Source organism: Oratosquilla oratoria, chromosome 10 (genome assembly GCF_046742065.1).
Source record: "Oratosquilla oratoria isolate Oo_2021 chromosome 10, ASM4674206v1, whole genome shotgun sequence".
NCBI classification, from domain to species: Eukaryota; Metazoa; Arthropoda; class Malacostraca; order Stomatopoda; family Squillidae; genus Oratosquilla; species Oratosquilla oratoria.
This window is the reverse complement of record NC_134786.1, coordinates 13,762,380-13,777,379: the sequence shown is the minus strand read 5'-3', so window position 1 is coordinate 13,777,379 and position 15,000 is coordinate 13,762,380. Positions and strand designations below refer to the sequence as shown.

The 15,000-nt window shown below is 41.4% G+C and overlaps 1 protein-coding gene across 1 annotated transcript in view; it reads left to right on the top strand.

Annotated features, from left to right (window-relative positions):
* The window catches only part of LOC143029105 (uncharacterized), a 496,060-nt gene that overhangs the window by 196,767 nt on the left and 284,293 nt on the right, over positions 1 to 15,000 (top strand). The gene's annotated exons all lie outside the window — the stretch shown is intronic.

Genomic DNA, 15,000 nt, shown 5'->3' with positions numbered 1-15,000 from the left:
TCTAAAATCACTGGCCAAGTCAAAGCACACACACATTCCACAAAACTTATTCTTCCCTGTGTGGTGCCGTCGATTGATTTAGGATGTGTTTAACCAAGAGCACCTCCAATGGGAGTGATCAGAGATACCCACATAAGAACGATTTGGGAAATAAAAAAAATCAAGGTATACGCTGCCACCACCCAATCGTCTATATGGATATATCTGACCATAAATGGAAACTGCTCCTTGTTATTCACGTCTGACTCCGTCCCCTTTCCTCAGGTCGTTCGGGGTTGGTCCTGGGTAGCGAAAAGGCCTATGCCCAAGTGGGGGTAGTAAAAGAATATAAGCCACCAATAATGTGGGGCCACCAATAATGTGGGGGTAGTAAAAGAAAATAAGCGAAGGTCTGCTATGTGTTAATTATTACACTGAAGCAAAAATATAGTAAGGAAATACAAAAGTATATTGTGGTTTTCTCCAACTAATCTATTGATCCTTACAATATGAAAAATATATGGGTATGCGAAACATTTAATAACACAGTTTTTTCTTTCTTATGGGCATCATAAGTAAGGTCACAGGCACGTGGAAAAACGTAGTTATTTACGCTCCAACCTTCCGGTCACTGTATAAGTCTACTTACAATATTGTGTCTACCTTCAAGCACTGTGTCTACCTTCAACCCCGTATTCTTATTAGAGAACGATCACAGACGGAATTGTACTCTAAGGATTACACTCTCATAGCTAATGTTAAATGTATATACGCAAAGTGTTTGTGAAGTACACTCCCTTAAACCCCTTTTTCCATATCTGTTATCGGAATCATTTTTGGCATCAGATTCAAAACTTAATAATAATAATAACTATCTACCTACTATATCTGCACTATATCATTTAACTCACATATTGACATTTGTTTTCATTAATCTTACAGAACGTGTTCATACCTGTTATCGGAATCATTTTTGGCATCAGATTAAAATTTTAGCTGCGCACAAAGAGAACGAGACGGCTATGTGTTCGTATCTATGGGTAAACTACTAACCTCCCTGTTGTATTATTTCGTAAAACTTCATTTCGCTTCTCAACAGAGCCCCTAGCTGCTACAATCTCTCCCTACACTATTTTCTCTAGTGGAATCCTGAACTGAAAGTTGGGAATTTTTCCTATTACTCTTAAAATTAATGGCCTTAGCTTACGCCTCTGTCCGAACGTTTAGTGACGTCACGGGTGGGCGGAGCTACGGTGCCCGCGCTATGTTCGAGAACATTCTAATGTCGCGTCGAAACTCAGTTTAACCAAAATCAGCTGAAATATATTTGTAGCTATCTCCTATTGTATGTTCTTCTTCAATGATTATAGTAAGGCTCTTTGCCAACACATCTTGATAGGCAGACATAGAATAGAATAAATTCATGGTCTATTAAGGCTCTATTTTCTACTTTGCTTCTTGGTTGAGTAAAACCGTTACGACGTCCATAATACCCAGTCTCTCAAATCAACACTCAAATAAATAAATAGATAAATAAAACGAAATTCCAAAAATAATATCCCTTCAAAATTCCTGTCCTTACATGGCTCTACGCCCCCCCGTAAGAAAAATTCCGCAACATCACGTGAAGGATTCTATTTGGTGTGGTCCAAATCCCTCTGCAAAAGAAAAAAAAAAATCCATCCTGCATCAGAGAGCGATTATCCTTTTGATAGCTTGACGAGGCACTCTCCCCTCAGCACACTCGTAGGTGTACGAATCTCAGGTGACCCGGGGGTACACCAATTTACTGTGGATGTCTCCGTGGACTTTTCCATCAGTCTTCGTATTGGCTGGATTCCCCAATTGACCTCTTACATACTACTTGACTGGACATGCATAGCCGCTACGACCGAGCTAAGCCACGACTCTCTCTTGTGGATTCGCCCCATGGGTGGCACACTACTTCCCCTTCTGTGGGCTCACCTCTGGGCAATCGGCGATTGTCCACCAGGTCCTGAAGTCCTACACCCCTGTCAAGCGGGCAATTGTGAATTGAGTTGGGTTCATGATCCCAACTCGAGCTAAAGAATTTCCCCATTTTCCAATACTACTCCGAATGAAAGTGCTCGGTAACCATCGTTTGTAGTCCCTCTCCTAGGCTAATATTGACTTCTATATCCCCCCCCCTAAGTTGACCTTTAGTTCCTTCACCTGGCTGTTGCTGAAATTTCCTTTTACAACATATGAAATATATGCATCCTTAATCCTAGGACATCTCAACCTTACACATGTATAAAAGTATAGGTGGGTTACATTTAAGCTTTATGGTCCAATATATAGGAACATTGAGGGCATCTTTGCATTAATTTGCACGAGCATTCGTTTTTCTTTGGACATATACTGGCACGATATGATCCCTACATTTCCTATTGCAGTTAACTACTGTCATCTTAGCACCTTAAATCACTAGATATGGGACCAACTGGTCGGGTTGCTCCAGTTGATTTCTTCAGCATTCCTCGATGAGCCGTCTTGGTGCACGACGCATCCTTGGTGGTAGTATTTCCACTTCCGGGTCTGGGTGGAACTCTTTTGCAACAGGCTCCACCAACCACTCTTCGGAACCAAAGTAAGGTTTCACTTGAGCAGCAGCTCTCCTTGTCTCCTTTCCTGTGAAGGGATTTCTTAGTCCATATACACTATGTCCTGCTACCACCTCTACCACTGTATAGGGTCCTTCCCACTTGGGATTCAGCTTGCGGCAGGTACCCGGCATCGTAGTTTCTTTCCGGATCCATACTAAAGCTCCCACTTCCACTTTTTGCTCGCCTCTCCTGCGGTTAGCCACATTCTGGTACTCCGTTGTCATCTTGTGGTGGGTCTCTCGGATGATTCGATGAGCGATCTCTGCTTCATCTTCCGTTCCATCCACACCGGGGAGTCTGTGTCCGGCTAATCTGGGTGGATGTCTTCCGAAGAAGGCGAAGTAGGGAGTATGTCCAGTGGAGGTGTGTGTGGCTCCATTCATCTTCCTCTGACAGGCCTGCAGTAGACCCGGCCATTGGTTCGGGTGGCCCTGGCAGAGCGTTGCCAGGATGCTCTTCAATGTTCGATGCATCCGCTCCACCATTCCATTCGCTTGGGGATGGTATGGGGTAGTGTAGAGCAGGGTGATTTGCTGTTCTCCACACAACTTCTTGTAAGCCGTGTTGGTGAATTCTGCTCCATTATCTGTTATGATGCTCTCTGGGGTGCCGTAATCTGCGAAGAACTGGGTTAGGGAGTGTAGTATGTGTTGGTGGTGTTTTGTTCTCAATGGGAAAAACCTAACGAACCTACTGTAGTGATCGATTATGGTCAAAATATACCTATATCCCTGCGACCCGGATACCATATCCGTTAGGTCTATGCCTATTCTCTCCATTGCCTTTGTAGCAAGGGGAACCTCTTTGTATTGCTGTGACAACCCTTGTGTACCCTTGAACCTCTGACAAGTAATGCATTTCTTTACAAAATTACATACATCTACCTTTAAATTTGGCCAATAGAACAGCTCCTCGGCTTGTTTAATTGTTTTCTTTTGCCCTAAATGACCTGTTAACTCATGTGCATGTTTTATTGCTTCCTGAATCAAATTGTGAGGGATTATGAGTGCGTAGTGAACGCTTCCATCTGATTTCTCTCTAGCATAATATAAGATGTCGTCTATCAATGCAAACTGATCTAGGGTCGTCTTCCTTAAGCGTCTACTTGGTAATGTGCCTCCTTCTAAGTACTTGGCTAACTCTAACCATGTGGAACTCTCTCTCTGTTTATCCTTGAAAGTGAGTCTATCGTATCCCAGCCAAGTGGCTTCTGGTACTCTCGTGATCATTCTAACTGGCCTTGACAGTTGGTCGGCTACAACGTTTTCTTTCCCTTTTACATACTGGATCTCATACTGGTATTCTCTCATCTCTAGGATCCACCTATTCATGCGTGGAGACTTGGTCTTTCTTTTGAATACACTGGTTAGGGGCTGGTGATCTGTTATAATGGTGAACTTCGTCCCCCATAAGTGATGGTGAAAGTTTCTGCAAGCTAGCACTATTGCAAGTGCCTCCTTATCTGTAATTGCGTACCGCGTTTCGCATGGGTTTAACTTCTTTGAGAAATATCCTATGGGTTTAATGCCTCCTTCTGGCTGCACTTGGCTCAGTACTGCCCCCACGTGTGTGTTGCTGGCATCAGTAGTTAGTAGGAATGATTGGTCATTCCGTACTTTCGCTAGTATGGGTGCACTGGTTAGCTTCTCCTTCAGGTGCTCAAATGCCTCCTGGCGATTGCTGTTCCATACATATTCAGAATCTGACTTTGTAAGATTAGTGAGTGGTACCACGATTTTTGCGAAATCTGGTATGTACTTCCTATAAAATCCACACATCCCTAGGAATCTCCTCACTTCCTTTACATTCTTTGGTGCTTTCATCATTAGTATGGCATCCACGTTTTTCGGTAATGGCTTACTACCTTTTGCTGATACTACATGTCCTAGAAATGTAACCTGTTTTAATCCGAAGAGACATTTGCTTAAATTTAATTTGACTCCATTTTGTTCCAGTACTGAGAATAATTCACCTAGTCGTTTCACTAGTTCTGTGAAGGTGGGTGCCCATAGAATAAGGTCATCCAGATAATTCCTGACCCAACCTTTCCGTAACAGGGGCTTCAATACCTCAGTCATGCGCCTCGAAAATATAGCAGGAGCACAATTCAGTCCGAAAGGCAATCTTCTAAATCTATATAATGATACACCATCACTGAAGGTAGTGAGGTCTCTGCTTTCCTTGTCTAACATGACTTGGAAGTACGCATCCTTCATATCTAATGTTACATAATATTCATGACCACTGGCTTGTTCTACTAATTCATCTAGTCTTGGCAAAGGGTAGACATCTGCTGTCAGTTTTTCATTCACACGCCTATAGTCCAGGCACATCCTTTTGCTGCCATCGGGTTTGTTCACCAGGACTATTGGAGATAACCAGGCTGCCGTTGATTTCTCAATAATCCCCTTTTCCTCCATATCCGTTAGCATATCTGAGATAATTGTCTTTGCCTGTTCAGGATAACGGTATATAGGAGCTCTACTGGGCTGAGGGTTATTTACCTGTATATGAGCGGGTGGACCTTCAATTAACCCCAGATCATCGCTTCCCAGTATAAATAGCCGTTCGTGCTCTAGGATCAGTTCGTTCAGCTCTCTCTGCTCCCTGTTAGTAAGATGGTCCCAGTTTTGTTCCCTTATTTTCTCTTCCAACTTCTCTACCCTAGTACCTTCTAACTTTGCTGACTCATAATTAGGTAGTAGATCATTGTGTATTTCCCTGGTCACATTAATTCTAAGAGGGGGTATGTTCCTAGTCAGCTCATATGAACCTATTATAGTCCCTTTCTGGTACTTCAGCCTTTTCTTAGAATTGTTAACCAGTGGTACGTATATTGAACTCCCTTCGCTAACATCTACTAAATATGGGTGACCGTTATGGCTGTAACTTGCTTGGGGATACACTATAAGACATGTGCCCGGTTTTTCTCTCACTGGGACTGTTATAAATCTAGTCTGATATGGCTCTAAGAATACTGGAGCCTCCAAACCTACTTGTAAGTGATGCTTCGGATTTCCATTTAGCGTAATGGGGCTCTCTCGTACCTGTCGGACCTCCCCCCGTTGACTCTTGACGGTGTTAAATGGATACGATACCTTACCCAGCATAGAGTTCTCTTCCTGGCGTTCCAATGATAATCTGCTTGATTCAAGATATCACATCCCAATAGTATGTCAGTAGCTAGGTATGAGTCTGGTACTATAGGAATCCATTGTGTAACTACCTTTGTATTACCCACATTAACCTTTGTTTTTATCATTCCAATTATCCTAAGCGGGTTCCCTGTGACCCCTTGTAATCTTGGAGGATTCCTCCGCAAGTTGAGTTCTCCTTCAATCATCTTAGATGCTTTCTCCGACACCAATGTGTGATCACTCCCTGTGTCTACTAATGCCCTTAGTTGCTGGCCCCCTACTTCTGTAGTGATCACCGGGGTTGATTTTCTGTTATCCAGTCATTTTGAACCTTTGGAGTTTGAGCGGTATTGGCTCTTCATCGAGGCTGGGCAATTCGGGTCTCCCCTCCTGCAACTTAGCTTTCCACAATCAAAACAATGGCCAGGGGTGGTTTCCTCCAACAGTCTTTTAACCAATGGGAGGCTGTTTGACAGTACTGACAGTATCTGAGACGGTCGCTACCTTCTTGTGCATTCCTCCCCTTCTCCTGCTCTAACTGAACCTCTAGTTTGCGGATCCTATACATGAGTTCATCGACATCGACATCACCTCGGGTACAGCTGTTTTTCCTCTCCTTGGCATGTAACACGTTCACCGGCGAGTCCCTTTGAATCATCAAGAACTGCCTCTCGTTCTCTAATCTATTTAGGAAGTGATTAAGTGGGTACCCATCATTTAAGAATCCCTCAATCCTTTCCTTTGATCCTGTGGGTAACCCATTCCACAGCTTCCTTTTGATGGTCTGGTCCCGGTTTGGTAAGCTTTCACTTGGGATTCTCGTCTCGAGTACTGCATGATGGTACTTAAACTTATGTATGAATGTTTCTGGTGACTCTATCCAGTCATATCTCATGTTCTCTAAGTCCTGCCATGCTCGATCTAGGTTAACTTCGATGCCGAATTCCTTCTGTAGCCCCGTCTTAAAAGACTCCCATGAGTGGATGGTTCCCCTCTTTTGATTGTTGTATATGACTACGGCTAATTCCGGGCTGGCCCTACTCTTTGCAATCAGGATTCTTTCCTGGTCATCGTCGCTACATCGCTCCACCAACTCAATGAACAATTGGAACTTGGCTATGGCATCAAGTCCCCGTAACTCTTCCAACTTTAGTATGGGAATGCCGTTTGGGTCTGCGAGTATCCTTGGTTTTTCCTCCTTTATTGGGGTTTTGGGTGTGCATTGGGCATTCTGTGCCTGTATGTCTATTACGTTCCTCAACGTACCTATTATCTCTAATAGCTCTCCACTGACTCTCTGTTCATTTGTAGCACCTGTTTCTTTGCCTCCTCCTGGGTTAGATTCCCATTCAGGTCTATCTTCCATCCTCGTTCTCGTCTCTTCTTCCTCTCCCGAATTGGATTCCCATTCCGTTTTATTGTTCATTTTTACCTGACTGCCTTTAATTATGTGTAGTTCCATCAAAGCTATACACCTTAACACGTCACTTCCCCACACAATCACATCCGCTATTTCTATACTCTTAGTGACTGCCGAGGATCTATTCTGTCTCTGATTACTGTACTGCCAATCCACAGGGTACACAAGCTTTGTCTAAGTCGACACACAGATAAGTGAGCTTCAGGTTGGTTAATAGCGTAAATCCCACCGCTCGGCCACCAATAATGTGGTGCCGTCGATTGATTTAGGATGTGTTTAACCAAGAGCACCTCCAATGGGAGTGATCAGAGATACCCACATAAGAACGATTTGGGAAATAAAAAAAATCAAGGTATACGCTGCCACCACCCAATCGTCTATATGGATATATCTGACCATAAATGGAAACTGCTCCTTGTTATTCACGTCTGACTCCGTCCCCTTTCCTCAGGTCGTTCGGGGTTGGTCCTGGGTAGCGAAAAGGCCTATGCCCAAGTGGGGGTAGTAAAAGAATATAAGCCACCAATAATGTGGGGCCACCAATAATGTGGGGGTAGTAAAAGAAAATAAGCGAAGGTCTGCTATGTGTTAATTATTACACTGAAGCAAAAATATAGTAAGGAAATACAAAAGTATATTGTGGTTTTCTCCAACTAATCTATTGATCCTTACAATATGAAAAATATATGGGTATGCGAAACATTTAATAACACAGTTTTTTCTTTCTTATGGGCATCATAAGTAAGGTCACAGGCACGTGGAAAAACGTAGTTATTTACGCTCCAACCTTCCGGTCACTGTATAAGTCTACTTACAATATTGTGTCTACCTTCAAGCACTGTGTCTACCTTCAACCCCGTATTCTTATTAGAGAACGATCACAGACGGAATTGTACTCTAAGGATTACACTCTCATAGCTAATGTTAAATGTATATACGCAAAGTGTTTGTGAAGTACACTCCCTTAAACCCCTGTTATCGGAATCATTTTTGGCATCAGATTCAAAACTTAATAATAATAATAACTATCTACCTACTATATCTGCACTATATCATTTAACTCACATATTGACATTTGTTTTCATTAATCTTACAGAACGTGTTCATACCTGTTATCGGAATCATTTTTGGCATCAGATTAAAATTTTAGCTGCGCACAAAGAGAACGAGACGGCTATGTGTTCGTATCTATGGGTAAACTACTAACCTCCCTGTTGTATTATTTCGTAAAACTTCATTTCGCTTCTCAACAGAGCCCCTAGCTGCTACAATCTCTCCCTACACTATTTTCTCTAGTGGAATCCTGAACTGAAAGTTGGGAATTTTTCCTATTACTCTTAAAATTAATGGCCTTAGCTTACGCCTCTGTCCGAACGTTTAGTGACGTCACGGGTGGGCGGAGCTACGGTGCCCGCGCTATGTTCGAGAACATTCTAATGTCGCGTCGAAACTCAGTTTAACCAAAATCAGCTGAAATATATTTGTAGCTATCTCCTATTGTATGTTCTTCTTCAATGATTATAGTAAGGCTCTTTGCCAACACATCTTGATAGGCAGACATAGAATAGAATAAATTCATGGTCTATTAAGGCTCTATTTTCTACTTTGCTTCTTGGTTGAGTAAAACCGTTACGACGTCCATAATACCCAGTCTCTCAAATCAACACTCAAATAAATAAATAGATAAATAAAACGAAATTCCAAAAATAATATCCCTTCAAAATTCCTGTCCTTACACCTGTCGTACTGCAGCGTATAAGAATAATGTTGTATATATTTCTTCAACCAGGATGTCTATTATACCCTTATTTCTTTATTATGGTAAAACCAGAATGTTGGAGAGGCGTCTTAGATTGTTGGGTTGTTTTCCACCACAAAAAAGATTCACAGGATAAATAGGTAAATGTATGTATAAGCAGGATAATATAAGAAAATAGGTAAATAAATACAGATAGATATGGCTAGATAATTGTAAAACAGATTGCATGAATAGATATTTACAAATTAAATAAATGAATATATATATATATATATATATATATATATACATATATATATGTATACATATATATATATATATATATATATATACATATATATATACATATATATATATATATATATATATATATATACACATATATACATATATATATAGATATATATATATAGATATATATAGATATATATATATATATATATATATATATATATATATATATATATATATATATATATGCTAATAGAAACAATGGAAACCAATTAACAAATAGATAGATAAACCTAGAAAACAGATGGATGAATAAGCACAAAAATATATCATACATAAATCAAAATGTATATATAAATAAGTTGATGAATAAAAACAAATATGTAAACAAATAAACTATTAGTAATACATAAGCAAATGACGAACAATTAGAAATTTACTGCAAACCCATATGTATAAATTATATCAAAATTGTCGTTTACAACGATGATTAGATATTCCTTTTTCTATGAAAAATATAGTTTCTTGTTTCTGTATAGAGTCAAGCGAAAATATGGTGTTATAGATAGAAAGCCAAAGAAGAGCGTAGGAAGTGAGTAGATAAAACTAGATTGATTATATAAAAAATCTATGCATGAAAGAATTTTTTTTTATTATTGATATTATCATATATATATTTTTTTATCCATTTTTTTTCCGCATCCGACTTAGTTATGGACCAAAAGGTCTCCTGTCGGCATGCTCCGCCTTTGTAATCCTTTGTAATCCTTTGTAATCATAATAATAATAGTACCAAAACAATAAAGATATTTCAAAATAGGTTAGTAGGACAAATTACTTTAGCTTATCGTTTATGTCAGATTAAAGAACATTTTATGAGTCCTCAAAATGAGATCAATACATTAATGTAACTTCTGATTTATTTTTCACATGTCAGCCATAAAATGCATAATATTTTCCAATTTCAAATATTTTGTTTGTACAATCCAGCAGAAGCGTTATGTATTTAACTAGGTGAAATGTTCACACATATAGATATGGTTAGTTTTAACCATATATGGTTAGTTTTAACCTTTTAATGTCTAATTGAAGATTAATTTATTTTATTTTTGCTTTATGAATATTGTCATTATCTCATTCATAATGATAATGATATATATTGATCAAAGCATTATTTAAACTATATGATATTTGTAACCAAAATTCATATAACGCGGCCCCAAGAGAAACGTCTTCCCACACATACAAAGACGCACACACACACACACACACACACACACACACACACACACACACACACACACACACACACACACACACACACACACACACACACACACACACACACACACACACACACACACACACACACACACACACACACACACACACACACACACACACACACACACACACACACACACACACACACACACACACACACACACACACGCACACACACACACACACACACACACGCACACACACACACACACACACACACACACACACACACACACACACACACATATATATATATATATATATATGTATATATATATATATATATATATATATATATATATATATATATATATATATATATATACATACACATACCAAGGCTTTTTTTTTCCTTACAAGGGAGGTAGCCAAAAAGGAAAAGGCATCAAATCATTCCCACCCATTCCATTCCTGAATACACTCCACACCCCTCCACCCTCCCTCTTATCTTAGCACCTCCTGGATGACGGGTCATCCCTGCACCTTGTCCACTCCCCTGGGTCAGAAGCAGTGTCGCAAGACACAGCACATCCACAGCAAGGCCGCTTCAATAATTCGGCGACCCCCCTCTCCTTCCCCTCAGGCCGAAAAGGAGAAGACGGGGAGAAATCCCTTTGGGCTGCGTCAAAATTTTCTCATACATACTTTCTCACCCGACCCATCCACCCGCACATTCCACCTCCTGCATCACCACATCATCCATATACAACCAAATTCCATTCACCACTCTCTTCTGTCCTCTCCCGTCCTTCCTCAACAGACATTCCCGTCTTCCCCAAAGCCCCTTTTACCCCATCCATCCATCTCATCCTAGGTCGCTCCCTCATGTTCACTCCCTCCACATCTGCCTTCCATACCTCTTTTACTAATCTTTCTTCACTCATTCTTCCCATGTGTCCAAACAATTCTAATACTCTTTCATAAACCATATCTCCCAGATCCCTTTCCATCCCTGTTCTCCTCCTCACCTCCTTATTTCTCACTCTATCTAACCTAGTAACATCAAACTTCTCAGACACCTCATCTCAAACACATTCAAACTCTTTCTCTCTTCTTCTCTTATGTTCCATGTTTCTGCCCCCATACAGTGGTGTTGGCACAATCACTCCTTCGTACAGTCCTCTCTTAGCATCCATTCCCAAATGTCTATTCCTCATTACACTTTTTAATCCACCAAGGCATTTACTCGCTTCTCTCAATCTACATTCTACCTCCACCTTCACTCCACCTTTTCCTGCCACATTTGCAACCAAGTATCTAAAACTATCCACTTCCTCCAGTCGCTCTCCCTTAATGCTCACTTCCAGTCTACTACCACCTTCACCCTTTGTACATCATCACCTTACTTTTACCCACATTTATCTTTAGCTTTCTTCTATCACATACTCTCCCAAACTCTGTCACCAACTTCCTCAATCCCTCCCCCGATCCTGCCACAAGCGCAGTGTCGTCCGCAAACAACAGCTGGCTCACCTCCCACTTTTCTCCATTTTCTTTAACCATCTCCAATCCCTGACCCACTACCCTTGCATTTACCTCTCGCACTACCCCATCTATGTATAAATTGAACAGCCAGGGCGACATAACGCATCCTTGACGAAGTCCCACCTTTACCTCGAACCACTCACTCTCTCCATTTCTAATCCTGACACAAGCTCTACTACTCTTATTAAAAACTCTTGACAGCTCCTAGAAGCTTTCCTCTTATCCCATATATCTGCAGTACCTCCCACAGTGCCTTTCTGTCTACCCTATCGTAAGCCTTTTCCAGATCCATAAAAGCCCAAAAAACACCATTCCCCTTTCCTATAGCTTTCTCACATATCTGTCTTACCACAAAGATCTGATCTACACAACCTCTACCCGTCCTAAATCCACACTGTTCCTCACCAATTACTCCCTCTGTTCCTCTCCTAATCCTCTCAATCAAGATCCTCCCATAAGCCTTCCCAACTACACTTAACAAACTAATCCCTCTGAAACTACTACATTCACACTTGTCCCCTTTTACTTTGGAAGTGTAACTATACAGGCACTCCTTCAGTCCTCCGGCACTCTACCCTCTCTTAAAGAAACATTAGATAACCTCACCAGCCATCCACCATCACTGTACCTCCATTTTTTGGACACTATGCATGGCATCCACCCAGACCAGGTGCCTTGCCTGCTTTCATCATCTTAACAACTGCCTTCACTTCATCCTTCCTTATTTCTCCTCCATTTTCCTCACTCATCACTCTTATTTTCTTAGCATTTCCCACTGCAACTTTCTTTCCCTCCCCATCCTCCTTCACTTTTACCAACCTCCTAAAATATTCTGCCCATCCTCCTCTGACTGTCTTCTCTTTCATTATCATCTCTCCATCTGCACCTTTTACCTTTTCTTATCTACTTGATTCAATTTCTCTTCCTCTCTTAATTTCTTTCCATAACATCTTTTTATTACTTTCAATATTTTCTGTCATATTCTTACACCAATTCACATCTGCTCTCCTCTTTGCTTTCTTTATCTTGTGATTTACTTCTCTTTTCTTTTCTTTGTACCTCTCATATGACTTCCTCGTCCTATTTTGTAACCAATCTGTGAATGTTTACTTCTTCTCTTCTACAACCTTTTTTGTTTCCTCATCCCACCATTCACTACCCTTCCTTCTATTTCCTCCTGTCCTTCTTGTTCCACACACCATCCTTGCACACTTTGTGACTCCCTCCTTGAACCAGCCCCATTCCTCTTCCAGACCTAGCTCCAATCTATCCTTCACTCCCTCCCACTCCTCTATCAGCTTCTTCTTGTACCCCTTCTCTTTTTCCTTTTCATTTAAAGAGTTCACTCTAAGCACCTCCCTACCTTTTGTCCCTTTCCTCTTTCTCCATCTATCCTCCGCTCTCAACTTATCTTCCACCAAAAAATTATCTGATATTCCACCACCCTCTCCCCTTAGCACATGTACATCCTTAACTCTTCCTATCATAATCCTATTTACCACTACATAATCCATTAACGCTCAATCTACCACCCTTCCATCCACCACCCTCTCCCATGTGTACTTATGCTTGACTTTCTTCCGAAACACTGTATTTGGTATCATCAACTCTCTTTCTAGACACATTTCCACCATCATCAACTCTCCACTACGATTCTTTCCTGGAACTCCACATTTCCCAACCACTCCATCAATTGGACCATTTCCTACCCTAGCATTAAGGTCTCCCAGTACTATTACATTGACATTTCTCCTTAAATCCTCTATGCACTCATTTAGATATATCCAAAAGGCCTCCCTTTCTTCTACACTCTTCTCACTGACAGGCCCATATGCACTTACAAAGACCCACATCTCCTTTCCCAGTTTCACCTTCATCCACATTATCCTTGAGGAAACCTCCTTCCACTCCACTACAAGTTTACCTATCTCTTCACTTACTAGAATAGCCCTCCCTTCCCTCCCTCGCCCTCTCTTTACTCCTGATAACCTCCCACTTACGCTCCCAAACTTACACTCACCCTTCCCTTTCAAATTAGTTTCACTCAAAGCCAAAACACCCATCTTTCTTCGCACAAACATACTGCCTATCTCTCCTCTTTTACACTCATCTGTACCACATCCACGAACAGTAATATACCCAAACCTTAGGGTGCTGGTCGGAAATCTCACAGACCCTCTTATGCCTTTACTTTTTCTTTTGGGAATGTCCCCTATGTGGCTAAAAGGAGAAGGATTCCTAATCCCAATCCCCGTCCCTTTCCTCTCGCCTCTTACGATCCAAGTGGAATTACTTGGTGGTAGTATTCTTTTCCCCCACCACAGGGAATTCCCCCACCACAGAAAATGAATGTTCACAGAAATGGTACAGGACAGCAGCAAGGGGTTGGGGGACATCATAACGGAGGGACAGTCGTACTATAAAAGTGTCATTTCTCTATGAACAGAGTTTTCCTCTATCACCGACAAAATGATGTGTGGCTCTGGTCCGTAGGGGCGCCCCATATAGACCCTAAAGTATCAACTGCATGCTACTTTTCCACAATAATATGTAGCCAATACCCCAGACGGACACACACACACACACACACACACACACACACACACACACACACACACACACACACACACACACACACACACACACACACACACACACACACACACACACACACACACACACACACACACGCACACACACACATATATATATATATATATATATATACATACATACATACATATACCAAGGCTCCCCCCCCCTACAAGGGAGGTAGCCAAAAAGGGAAAGGCATAAAAACACTCCCACCCATTTCATCCCTAAATACACTCCACACCCCTCCCACCATTCCTCTCATCTGAGCACCTCCTGGATGACGGGTCATCCCTGCACCCTGCCCACCGCCCTGGGTCAGAAGCAGTGTCGCAAGACACAGTACATCCACAGCAAGGCCGCTTCATTTAATCGGCGACCCCCCCTCTCCGTCCCCCTTTGCATATAAGGCGAGGACGGGGAGAAATCCCTTCGGGCTGCGTCAAAATTTATTCACACATACTGCACCCCTCCCACCCCCCTGCC